Below are 14222 nucleotides of genomic sequence, written 5' to 3' on the forward strand. Positions count from 1 at the left end.
GGAACGGGCCTCGTCAGACTCAACGGTGTCGACCGACCGCCATGTCATCCTCTGCCTATCAATGTCACTGGATGCGGATATGGAGGCGGATGTAGTCAGCACACCACTCACCCGGCCATTGTCAGTTTTCGTGACCAGAGTCGCTACTTCTCACTCAAGTAGCACCTCAGTTGGCCTCACAAGGGCTGAGTGCACGCCCGCTTGCCAACAGCGCTCGGTAGACCCGAACGGTCACCCATCCAAGTTCTAGCCAAGCCCTACAGCGCTTAACTCCGGTGATCTTACGGGAACCGGTGTTACCACTGCGGCAAGGCCGGTGGCAAAATAGTAAAGAGGAATAATGAAGTTTTAGAAACAATTGACGAATTTATACACTTAGGACAACTGAAATGGACGAGCGGATGGACACTTAAAGAAATAAACGGGAGGATAAAAACATTTCAGGGTGCATTTGGAAAAGTGGATACTGCATACAAAAGTAGATCCCCAGTGTGATTGAACAAGGAAGTTTGTAAGAAGCCGTGTACTGCCAGTACCAGCTCACGGAAGTAAAACATGGACGTTAAACGCGCAGTTAGAAAATTGGCGGTTGCGGAACGAGTAATGCAAAGGTGGTTGTCTTACGTAACAAGAATGGACAGAAAAACAAAGAAATGGATAAGAGGAAACACATGAGCTGAGGAAGCTATAGCGACTGATAAGACACTGAAATGCAGCTAGCGCAGGCGTGTAGCGCGATGAAACTGGTTGTGGTGGACTGGGGACGGCCAGCGGCGAAGGAAGACGTGGAATACGACCTACACGAGGTATTGTCCAACAGTTTTCGAAATCTGAATCCTCGCGAAAATGATTACGAGTGCTCTGAAATAGTGACAGGCGTCTCCTAGGGAAGGCGGATACTGCTGAAACAATCGGCTTTCCGTTATACCAGTTTCTTTTCGTTTCCAGTTTAACATGCTTGTTAAACTCGCTTATAATTACCCGTTCCTGAAATTACTGATTTTCGGTTCTTTATTGCTGTTTCCAGCAATAAACATAGAAGTCGAAGGAAGACTGAAAAATTCTGAGACTCCCTCACACTTTCACGTTATACGTTTCAAGACACTTGGAATCAAAATATCAAATAAAAGAAAACTTAGTGCATCCACGTTCGCTGCTTTTCTCGAAAAGTGATGAGGGGTTGAATACTACAAAAAATTCACTAGTGTTCTCCTCCTGAATCTATCTTTTTAAATATCTGCTCAAAAATCATTTTGTAATAGAGGATCACATCACAATCTGGGCAGTGTGAATAGCCAGAGCTAAAGGGTGGAAACAAAAGCTGGACATCTCTGTTTTCCTATTAAGTTGTCCGTTACCAAGGAGTAGAAGCAGGTAAAGCATATTACGTATACAACGACAGCAAATCAACTACTTTCTATTTGTATTGTGAACTATGAATTAATTGTTGAGTTCTTAATTTATTAACGTTACCATAACTCCATTTCTATTTTATTACTTCATAGAAATGACAGACAAATAATAACTTTTTGTGTAAAATTTGTAGCGTTCTTTTTATTTAAGTATCTCGAATGAAAACCCCGTTTATAGTCAAATATATATCTTTATTTTTTAACGGGAATTTGAATACAATTCATTTTATGCTGACAAAAACAAAAATGCTCTTTCAAAAAATTCGAATACACAAATCAGGTAGTAGGCAAAATATAGCATTTAGCAGGAACAATTACATGACAATAGCTAAATTTCAATACGAAATAATCCATTCGCCAACATTTGCTGTCCGGTCTGTTCATAAATACTCTTTATAATGTGTTGATCTGTAAGCTGACTCCTTGGATCAGAAACAATATCGTTCAAAGTCGATACCGATCTTCCAGAAGTCACGGAACTTTCTACAAAATAAAAATACCTGTTATAACCGAGACCAAATAGATACCGAAAAATACCGGTTATTCAGAACTGAAATACCGGCATCGGTTACAACCGGTCATTTTTTCCATCCCTAGCGTCTTCCCACACATCCAGCAACTGGCTGCGAGCTTACTGACTGGTCCGGTTAGCTGTTGGCGAGCGTATCTCCAATGTCGTGTTTCCGTTTGTTTGCGGTTTCGCGATAGCTGCTCTGAGAGCCGCTACAGAGACGGATATTTCCAACGTTTGGAGACAACAGACACAGACTCACGATTGGTACGAGCGTTTCCAAAAGGGGCGAACATCGATTGGCGGTGACGACCGTTGCGGTCGGCCATCGGTTGGCATCACGCCATAAAATTCTTAGAAAGCTGCGGATCTGATTGTGCAAGATCGTACACAGGCATGCAAGTTCTCCGACACACTTTTTGGTACGTGTGAGCGCATTCTGACAAAATAATTCAGATCTAAAAGAAATCCTTTGAATTTCGATTACACGATAAACCGTACAAATCTAAAGGCTGTAATGTCTGTTCAGATAAATACTTCGGATAACAATTATGAGCATCTTAAATTTGAACGATCACATAGATAATGTTGTGTCGGAGGCGAATCAAAGATTGCGCTTTATTGGTGGAACACTTAGAAGATGCAACAGGGCAGCTAAAGAGATTGCCGACATTATCCTTGTCCGTCCGCCAGTGTTGATGTGCGGTATGTGATCCTTGCCAGACAGGATTGCCAGAGGACGTCGAAGAAGTCCAAAGAAGAACAACTCGTTTTGTATTATCGTGAAATAGGGGAGCGAGTGTCACGGATTTAATATGCGAGATGGGGTGGCAATCATTGAAAACAAAGGCGTTTTCCTTGCGGGAGATCTTCTCGCGAAATTTCGATCACCAACTTTCTCCTCCAAATGCAAAAATATTTTGCTGGTGCCCATCTATATAGGGAGAAACAATCATACTATCAAAATAAGAGAAATCAGAGCTGATACGGAAAGATTTAAGTGTTAGTTTATCCCATGCGAGGGAATGGAACGGCAGGAAAGTAGTCTGAGGGTTGTTCATTCAGTCCTCCGGCTGGCACTTGAGTACGAATTGCAGAGTAGTCATGTAGATAAAGGTGTAAGAAGATTTGCGGCGAAGTTTGAACAACGATTGCTTCAAGACTATGAACAGCAACATGAGTTCCGCGTGCAAATTTGCAGTGTTCTTAAAAATGCTTGGAAATTATTCAGATTTTCTTTAAATGGTTACCATACTTGAGATTTGTGTTATAGCATTTGCCGCAGTGACAGAGCTGTTCTTCACCTCGATGGAAAAAAGCTCCGCGCGTGAAGTGTAACATTATCTTCTTGTTGGTGAAACGGGATCATTCGTAAAGAGTTCGTCCCTATCGATCATACGGTCAATAAGGATGTCTATTGCGATGTTATGACAAGTCTGAGAGAGGACACGAGAAGAAAATGTCTACATAAGTGGCGTACGAGCGACTGGGTACACCACCATAACGATGGAAGGCCGTAGATGACATACATTATTAAGGAATTTCCGGCTAAAAACAAAGTGACAGTTGTTCCGTACTTTCCGTACTCACCAGGTAATTAGGTCAGTATAACTTCTTTCTCTTCTGCAAAATGAAAATCAATTGAAGAGGTGAGGATCTAATACAGTGGAGGAGATTCAAGCGGAGTCGCATTAGCCGGCCGCGGTGGTCTAGCGGTTCTAGGCGCGCAGTCCGGAACCGCGCGACTGCTACGGTCGCAGGTTCGAATCCTGCCTCGGGCATGGATGTGTGTGATGTCCTTAGGTTAGTTAGGTTTAAGTAGTTCTAAGTTCTAGGGGACTGATGACCACAGTAGTTCAGTCCCATAGTAATAAAAAAAAAAGCGGAGTCGCAAGGGGTACTGAAATCCATAACAAAGGGAGACACCAAGGATATATGTCAAAAGTGGCAGAGACGCACGGGTCGGTGTATTCGTTCTTAAGAGGAATACTGTCAAGGCGATTGTGCAGCACGAGATCTAAGTAAGACGTTCTTGTTGTTGTTGTTGTTGTTGTCGTTGTCTTTAGTCCGAAGATTGGTCTGATGCAGCTCTCCATGCTACTCTATCCTGTGCGAACCTCTTCATCTCCGAATAACTACTGCAACGCACATCCATATATACCTGCTTAGCCATGGTCTCCCTCTACGACTTTTGTCCCCAGACTTCATTCCAGTACGAAATTTACTGTTCCCTGATGTCTCACAATGTATCATATCGATCGATCCTAAAAAGTGATCTTATGCTGTACATTTCTTTTTCCTCCATTTCATTTCAGTATCTGCTCATTTGTTATTCGATGTGCCCATTTAATCTTCTGCATTCTTCTACAGCACCACATTTCAAAAGTTTCTATTCTCTTGTCTGAAATCCTGATCGTCCACGTGTAACTTCCGCAGAAGGCTAAATTCCAGACAAATACCTTAAAAAAAAAAAGACTTCGTGACAATTTTATATTCAGTGTTAAGAAATTCCTGATTTTGAGAAATACTTTTCTTGGTAGCGTCAATCTGCATTTTATATCCTCTCCAGTTCGGCTATCATCAGTTATTTTGCTGCTTAAATAACAAAACTCATCTAGTACTTCTAGGTTCTCATTTCATTATCTACACTACTGGTCATTAAAATTGCTACACCAAGAAGAAATGCATATGATAAATGGGTATTCATTGGACAAATATATTATACTAGAACTGATATGTGATTACATTTTCACGCAATTTGGGTGCATAGATCCTGAGAAATCAGTACCCAGAACAACCACCTCTGGCCGTAATAACGGTCTTGATACGCCTGGGCACTGAGTCAGAGCTTGGATGGCGTGTACAGGTACAGCTGCCCATGCAGCTTCAACACGATACCACAGTTCATCAAGAGTTGTGACTGGCGTATTGTGACGAGCCAGTTGCTCGGCCACCATTGACCAGACGTTTTCAATTGGTGAGAGATCTGGAGAATGTGCCGGCCAGGGCAGCAGTCGAACACAATCTGTATCCAGAAAGGCCCGTACAGGACCTGCAACGTTCGCTCGTACGTTCTCCTGCTGAAATGTAGGGTTTTGCAGGGATCGAATGAAGGGTAGAGCCACGGGTCGTAAAACATCTGAAATGTAACGTCCACTGTTCAAAGTGCCGTCAATGCGAACAAGAGGTGACCGAGACGTGTAACCAATGGCTCCCCATACCATCACGCCGGGTGATACGCCAGTATGCCGATGACGAATACACGCTTCCAATGTGCGTTCACCGCGATGCCGCCAAACACGGATGCGACCATCATGATGCTGTAAACAGAAACTGGATTCATCCGAAAAAATGACGATTTGCCATTCGTGCACCCAGGTTCGTCGTTGAGTACACCATCGCAGTCGCTCCTGGCTGTGATGCAGCGTCAAGGGTAACCGCAGCCATGGTCTCCGAGCTGATAGTCCATGCTGCTGCGAACGTCGTCGAACAATTCGTGCAGATGGTTGTTGTCTTGCAAACGTCCCCGTCTGTTGACTCAGGGATCAAGACGTGGCTGCACGATCCGTTACAGCCATGCGGATAAGATGCCGGTCATCTCGACTGCTAGTGGTACGAGGCCGTTGGGATCCAGCACGGCGTTCCGTATTACCCTCCTGAACCCAACGATTCCATACTCTGCTAACAGTCATTGAATCTCGACCAACGCGAGCAGCAATGTCGCGATACGATAAACCGCAATCGCGATAGGCTACAATCCGACCTTTATCAAAGTCGGAAACGTGATAGTACGCATTTCTCCTCCTTACACGAGGCATCACAACAACGTTTCACCAGGCAACGCCGTTCAACTGCTGTTTGTGTATGAGAAATCAGCTGGAAACTTTCCTCATGTCAGCAAGTTGTAGGTGTCGCCACCGGCGCCAGCCTTGTGTGAATGCTCTGTAAAGCTAATCATTTGCATATCACAGCATATTCTTCCTGTAGGTTAAATTTCGCGCCTGTAGCTCGTCATCTTCGTGGTGCAGCAATTTTAATGGCCAGTAGTGTAATTACCGGAGCATCGCCTGATTTAATTCGATTGCACTTCGTTTGGGTTTTTCTAATTTTGTTAATGATCACGTTATAACCTCTTTCGAATACACTATCCATTCTGTTCAACTGCTCTTCCATGTCTTTTGCCTTCTTTGACGGAGTTACGAAGTTATCTGCAAACCGCAGAGCTTTTATTTATTTATTTTTGCTAAACTTTAATCGCCTTTACAAATGTGTCCTTGGTTTCCTTGCCAGCTCGCTAATTGTTCAGACTGAATAACTCGGGGATAGCCTACAACCCTGTGTTATTCCCTTCCTAACTACGGCTTCCCTTTCAAGTCGTCCGACTCTTATAACTGCAGTTTGTTTCTGGACAGGTCGTATGTAATCTTCCGATCCCTGATTATTATTTCTGTTATCTCCAGATTTTAAAAATTTAATGAGCATTGTGAAAAGCTTAATTAAAATAATTGTTTCGGGGACTTCTAGATAGAAACGAGGAGGAGGAAATTGGGCGCGCAAGGGTGAAGGTGGTAACGTATGGGGAAGCGTGTGAGAGGCCTTTGTGCTGTGCAGCAGTGGACGAGGAGACGCCCGGACTGCGACGCTGCAGCGTGGCCCGGCTCTGGCCGTGGCTGGCTGGCCCGTATTTGGAAACCCGTCAGGACAGGCGCGGCGCCCACGGCCGGATCTGCGGCACAGCAGGGCGGAGTGGAGAACAGCCGGCGGCTGCCCGTCTGTCTGCCTGTCTGCCGAGGCCTCTGGCAACTCGGGGCAGTCGCTTCCGAGCCAGCGGCGCCACTTAGGAGGGGCAGTGCCAGCCTCCACCTTGTGAAACGCTGGAGGGACACACCCCATAGTGGCGACTCGTTTCTCTCCGTAGACAGTTTTTACGTCAGTCTCAAAGTCGCACTGCTTTCTTTACCTGTATTATGACCTGACGAAGCTACAATCGTCCGGACATAACTGTGACTTGCTCTGGGAGGCGGCACGCACGAGGGGCGTTCGATAAGTTTTGCACATAGTTTTTTCTCAGCCAGTTTCGGTTGTCGGACGTCGTGGAATAGTCTCGCTTCAGCCCCTATAGTTTCTTGATGTTCTGATAGGTGACAGCGCTATACGTAGTCTTCAAAATGACGTCTGTAACGGAGGTGTGTCCCAAGAAGCGAGCTGTCATTGAGCTGTCAGTGGCTCTCAGATATTCGTAGGTGCTTGCAGAATGTCTACGGAGACCTGGCAGTGAACAAAAGCACGGTGAGTCGCTGGACGAGGCGTCTGTCCTCATGGCAGTAAGGTCGCGCAATGCTGTCCCAGCCGGCCGGGTTCTAGGCGCTACAGTCTGGAACCGAGCGACCGCTACGGTCGCAGTTCGAATCCTGCCTCGGGCATAGATGTGTGTGATGTCCTTAGGTTAGTTAGGTTTAAGTAGTTCTAAGTTCTAGGGGACTGATGACCTCAGAAGTTAAGTCCCATAGTGCTCAGAGCCATGTGAACCGGCCGGCCACACACTGTTGTGATGCCTGCAAAGTTGGAACGTGTGGACACTCTCATTTGATGTGATCGACGGATGACAGTAAACCACCTCGCTGCACAACTGTTGGTAGTGCTGACACGCTTGTCCACAAGTTGGAGTACTGAAAGGTGTGTGCACCCTGGATTTCTCGCCGCCTGACACAAGACCATGAAGAGCAACGAAGGATCATCTGTACCAAATTGCTTGCCCGTTACGAGGCTAATCGTGACAGGTTTTTGGGTTTTTGTCGAACAATGACACAGGCGATGAAACGTGGATTCATCACTTCGAACCGGAAATAAAACGACAATCCATGGAGTGACGCCACACCATCTCTCCTCTGAAGAAAAAGTTTAAATTTGCACCCTCAATCGGTAAAATCATGGCGACGGCCTTCTGTGACTCAGAAGGGTTCTTCCATTTGATGTCCTCCCTCATGATGCAACGAACAATTCCGAAGGGTATTATGCTGCTCTTAGGAAATTGAAAAAACGACTCCAGCGTGTTCGTCGCCACAAAAAACAAACGAACTTCCCCTTCTCCGAGACAACGCAAGGCCTTACGCAAGTCCGCTCACCCGAGCGAAGCTCACAATACTTCATTTGACTTTTCTTCCTCATCCATCCTGCAGCCCAAATCTCGCACCTTCGGACTTCCATCTGTTCGGCCCAATGATGGACGCACGCAGGAAGAAGTTCATGGATTATGAGGAAGTTATTGGTAGGTAAGACGCTGCACACATGACCTCCCAGTAAGGTACCGTAAGGCTGTCGCATTGAACGGAGATTATGTTGAAAAATTAGGTTTTGTAGCCAAAAGAGTGGGAAGTAATATGGTGTTTTGGAATCCTGGATAAAACCAACGTGCTTTGAGAAAAATGTATGTTTCGTTACTTACTGAACGCCCTTTGTACGAAACATTAGTTCACTTTATTAAGACAATGATGAAAAGATTTACCTAACTTTACACAGTCCATTGCCACAGGAATGACCGAATATTTGCAACTTTCTTTGAACAGTAGGCCTATAGCATCACGTGATGCACACAATTACAATCTTTTGTCTTGAAGTACAATTTCGACATTTACAAAAGTACAGTTCCATCTGAGAGCTGAATGGCACTCGTGTCCTGTCTAGAAGATGTTCCCTGCTTCGTCGGAAGTCACGAACTGGGCAGAGCGAGTCCGTGCTCGCCTCTGTATCGACGCGACAGCTGTATTGTGCTGAGAAAGAGGAGCACTTCCCATTCATTCTTCCGGGTTGCAGCGAGGCATCGCTAATATGGTATCGATGCGCGTTGCCGACTTTGGTGTGCACCGCGATCTTTGGACGATACCACGGCCGGGTTGTTAATATTCTCAGAATTAAAGGACTTGCTTCAAAAAGCAGTAGATCAATCCTGGCCGGGTTCTGCATCGCGTAATCCCGACTGCGCGCAGACCCAGAGTTTTACCTTCTCTTCGGAGTGGTCAACTGCGTGTTGTGATCCGTTTTTGAGTCACTGCAGAATTTTCCTTTCATTTTCAGAGACCTAGGACTCTCTGTGATTCCTGAGCTAGACCACTCATTGGTACGGTTAAAAATGCTCGATAAAACACTCGTGCCTATACTTTCTGCTGAAAGGCACACGATATGAGTATGGTGGATGAGATGGATATTTTCTTTTTTTACACTTTAAATAGACATTTCCTAAGAAACGATTCGAGCTTTATTTAATGTTTTCGGTAATGGCGGCAAAATAGACCTTCTGGTCCGATAAATAACTTCTTTAATGTTAGTAATATCTTCGCTAATATTGGAGGCAACTTCTTTACGAATTAACTTTAAAGGACTTTCCCATAATAGAGTAACAGCCTTCCGTTTTACACTGTTGGAAGTCATTTGTCTGTTTAAGTTATCAATGGCTTCTTGGTTGTGACTAACTTCATTAGTGGTTCAAATGGTTCAAATGGCTCTGAGCACTATGCAACTTAACTTCTGAGGTCATCAGTCGCCTAGAACTTAGAACAAATTTAACCTAACTAACCTAAGGACATCACACACATCCATGCCCGAGGCAGGATTCGAACCTGCGACCGTAGCGGTCACGCGGTTCCAGACTGAAGCGCCTTTAACCGCACGGCCACACCGGCCGGCGACTTCATTAGTAAAAAGAATTAAATAAAAGGAACTTCTCGAAACGAAACAGAAGCGAGCACATACAGTGCGCTACAACGCGGCATTAGATATAAAGATGCCCATTACTGCAGGCAGTAAGCTTTGTAGTTTTCATTCTGACGCTTACACATTATGTACTCTCTTTCAGATCGGCTATATCACTGTTTATTAACAAGAATGATCATACAGTACATTTACACCTACTGCGCTCGAAATTGACCTGTAAGGGAGAAATTGGCCTATCGTGCGATGTACAATCCACTGAAGCGGCAAAGAAACACGTGTAGGCAAGCGTATTGAAACACAGAGATATGCAGATAGGCAGAATACCACGCTGCGGTCGGCAACGCCTGTGTACCGGTGAGAAAACAAGTGTGTGGCGCAGGTGTTAGATCTGTTACTGCTGCTACATTGGCAGGTTATCAAGATTTAAGTAAGTTTAAATGTGGTATTATAGTTGGCGCACGAACGATGGGACACAGCATTTCCGAGGTAGCGTTGAAGTGGGGATCTTCACGTATGATCATTTCACCAGTGTACCGTGAATATCAGGAATCCTGTAAAACATCAAATCTCCGACATCGCTGCGGCCTGAAAAAGATCCTGCAAGAACAGGACCAATAACGACTGAAGAGAATCATTCAACGTGACAGAAGTGCAACCCTTCCGCAAATTGCTGCAGATTTCAGTGCTGAGCCATCAACAACGTCAGCGTACGAATCATTCAACGAAACATCGTCGATGTGGGCTTTAGGAACCGAAGACCCTCTCGACTACCCTTGACGACTGAACGACACAAAGCTTTTCACCTTGTCTGGGCCCGCCAACACTGACATTGGACTGTTGATGACAGGAAACATATTACCGGGTCGGACGAGTCTCGTTTCAAATTTTATCGAGCGGATGGACCTGTACGGTTATGGAGACAACCTCATGAATCCATGGACCGTGCATGTCAGTAGGGGACTGTTGAAGCTGGAGGAGGCTCTGTAATGATGTGGAGTGATGTGAGTCCCCTGATACGTCTAGATAAGAGTGTGACAGGTGACACGTACTTAAGCATCCTATCTGATCACATGCAGCGGTTCTGTCCATTGTGTAATATGACGGACGTGGGCAATTCCAGCAGGACAATGCGACAGCCCACACCTCCAGAATTGCTACAGAGTGGCTCCAGGAACACTCTTCTGCGTTTAAACACTTCCACTGGCTACCAAACTCCCCAGACATGTACATTAGTGAGCATATCTGGGACACCCTGCAACGTGCTGTTCAAAAGAGATCTCCAAATCATCGTACTCTTACGGATTTATGGACAGCCCTGCAGGTTTCATGGTGTCTGTTCCCTACAGCACTACTTGAGACATTAGTCGAGTCCATGCCACGTCGTTTTGCGGCACTTCTGCATGCTCGCGGAGGCTTTACACGATATTAGGCAGGTGTACCAGTTTCTTTCGCTCTTCAGTGTATATTGAATAATTTACTTGCAAAAAACAGCCGAGGCAGAAAAATTCAAAATGTCCTATAAAAAATTACCGCTGTGGTGCTCCACAAGAAGAAAATAATCGTTTAAGAAAATACGTCACTTACACGTTTTTAATGTGCATCTCCAAGCTATTGCACTTTGTGTTTCTTCGTCTTTCAGAAATTTATTTCTTCCAAGAACGATCAATTTATGGCCCCTTTCACTTGTCGTATGCGCCACAAGAACGTTACAATCCATTTCTAGCTTACTAGTCACAAACGAAGAGTAGGAAGTGGCACGCAGAGCACGACACTCGGAGAACGTAATGATGACAATGCTACCAACAGTTGAGTGCAAACATTACCAAGTAGCAAATAAAACGCACGCGCGCACTGTTCATAACATACCTGATCGCGCAGTCGTCCCGCTTACTGAGATGATGCTGAACCTGTTACGTCTACATCTACATGGTATTCTTCAAGCCACCTAATGGTGTGCGGCGGAGGGCACTTTTGTACCCCTAACTGAGCTGTCCAGCCCCGTTCAAATGGCTCTGAGCACTATGGGACTCAACTGCTGTGGTCATCAGTCCCCTAGAACTTAGAACTACTTAAGCCTAACTAACCTAAGGACATCACACACACCCATGCCCGAGGCGGGATTCGAACCTGCGACCGTAGCAACAGCGCGGCTCCAGACTGGAGCGCCTAGAAGCGCACGGCCACCGAGGCCGGCTCCAGCCCCGTTCCATTCGCGAATAGCGCGTGGGAAGAATGATTGTCGGTCAGCCTCTGTATCGGCTCTAACTTCTCGAATTTTCACCTCGTGGTCATTACGCGAGACGTGTGTGGGTGGAGGTGATATGTTGACCAACTCTTTCCGGAAAGAGCTCTATCAAAGCTTCAGTAGTGAATCTCTCCGTGATGCACAACGCCTCTCTTGTAACGTCTGCCAATGGAGTTTTTGTTGAGCACTTGTGTAACACACTCATGCCGGCTGAAAAATTCCGGGAAACGCGCCGCTCTTCGTTGGATCTTCTCTATCTCCTCTCTCGGTCCTATCTGGTAGGGATCCCGTATAGATGAACATTACTCAAGAATCGGTCGAACAAGCACCTTATAAGCCACTTTCTTCGTGGATGAGTTACATTTCCTCAAGATTCATCCTATAAATCTGGGTCTTGCCTCTGCTTTTCCCATATTTGATTTACGTGGTCATTCCACTTAATGTCGCTCTGGACAGTTGCTCATTGATATTTCATGGCAGATACTGTTTCCGGCAGTTTATCGTCAATAGTGTAGCTGTACGGTAGTGGATTTCTTTTCGTGTGTATCCGCAATACGCTACATTCGTTTACGTTCAGAGTCAACTGCCAAAGCTTGCACCATTCATCAATTTTCTAGAAATCCTTACTATCTTCTGGCGTTGCTACTTTGTTGTAGACAACCGCATCATCTGCCTTAACTAGCATCCGACGCTTTCTACTAGATCATTTATACATATTGTAAACAGTAACGCACAGTTGGACAAACAGTAAGCCTTTTCGCGCACAATCGGTATCGACCTTTCAGAACTGCAATGACCCAGAGGTAGTCACAAAGCTTAATCACCTCTGAAAAAAAGAAGTTGCGTCTATGAAACGTGGTGTTGGTGTCAGCCCTTCTCTCCGTATTCACTGTTCGACGAGACACGTTTTTCCCAATAATGCATGACTTGGCGCAGACATTGGTTCTAGAAGTGTGCATTTTGGCTGTTCAGGGAACGTTGCACCTCGAAAATCAGCTCGTCGTCTTTCTGGAAGTGCCTGCCGCTCAGTGCTTTCTTCATCCGACGGAAGACCAAGACGCCAGTGGGTGGCATGTCATTAGAACACGGGACTGAGGCAGAATCTGACAGCCCAAATAAGCAGCACGCCCAGAGTGGGCTGGGGCGTCGTCGTGAAAAAATGTCGTGTGACTAGGGCCTCCCGTCGGGTTGACCGTTCGCCGGGTGCAAGTCTTTCGATTTGACGCCACTTCGGCGACTTGCGCGTCGATGGGTATGAAATGATGATGATTAGGACAACACAACACCCAGTCCCTCAGCGGAGAAAATCTCCGACCAAGCCGGGAATCGAACCTTTTTTTAAACCATATATATTTATTTAAATATATTAACAACGATACATTAAAAAAAGACATTTTATTCTATTAATCTATTATATTCCTAGTGTTGGTTAATATTACTGTCATTTTATATGTTTTCGTTTTTATATTTTCCTTTTTCGTTTTTCTCTTATTATTGTTCCTTAAACCCTTTTACATGGCCATTTGTCGTCTTTTTTTTTTTGAGGAGGTAGACATTGCAGGACAGGCATAACAGTTTATATTTGGCATCGATGCATTGATTTTGAGTTTATGTTTCTGTATGTGATGCACTTGTGATGCCACAGGCACGTTGTGTATTCTGGTTTGATCTCTTACTCTAGTTACACTGTTAAGTGGGACAGAATGAGGGAAACGTCACCATGATAGGTGGAGCAGAAGTGGAAGAAACTTTTTTTTTACATATACTACAGAATATACCTAAATTGAAGAAGAGAGAAAGTTTTGTCATATTACATAAGAGAAGCAGGAAGGATAGTGTGAGTAATCAATAGAATTTTATAGGCACAAAGTAAAGGAAATCATTTAAAAAAAACCTAATAATAATAATGAGTAGTTGGCACTTTCCACTAAGTAATGCTTGTTTCCTATTCAATATAGTACAAATAATGGAAGAAAAGTTAATTAAAAAAAAACTGTGCATACTTTTGACACTGTTTTGGCTGCGAGCATGACAGATGTTTGGTGACAAGCACTTTGTATCACTGATTTCACTAAGAAGAAACACTTTATACTACTATATTTCACTGTTTGATGCGAGAAGAGAAAGCACTTTATCTTTTGTGTTGCACTTGTTCGCTATCACTGCACACGTTATTCTTGTGGTGAGGTGGCTGGTGGCGGTGCTGAGGATCACAGGTTAGGAAGGACTCTGGCGATTGCTGTCTGCAGTGGAATCTGCAGGAAGTTTTTGAAGTTCTCGTGGTATCGCCTGTGCTGCTGGGCCGTCTTGTTCTCCTCCCAGAGGTCCACCAGGAAGGCCAGCT

General features: G+C 44.9%; 1 pseudogene; it reads right to left on the reverse strand.

Annotated features, from left to right (window-relative positions):
* Positions 1–202: 202 nt before the first annotated feature.
* Positions 203–321, reverse strand: LOC126092992 (5S ribosomal RNA; annotated as a pseudogene).
* Between the last annotated feature and the right edge of the window lie 13901 nt (positions 322–14222).

The sequence above is a fragment of the Schistocerca cancellata genome, chromosome 7 (assembly GCF_023864275.1).
Source record: "Schistocerca cancellata isolate TAMUIC-IGC-003103 chromosome 7, iqSchCanc2.1, whole genome shotgun sequence".
Taxonomy (NCBI): domain Eukaryota; kingdom Metazoa; phylum Arthropoda; class Insecta; order Orthoptera; family Acrididae; genus Schistocerca; species Schistocerca cancellata.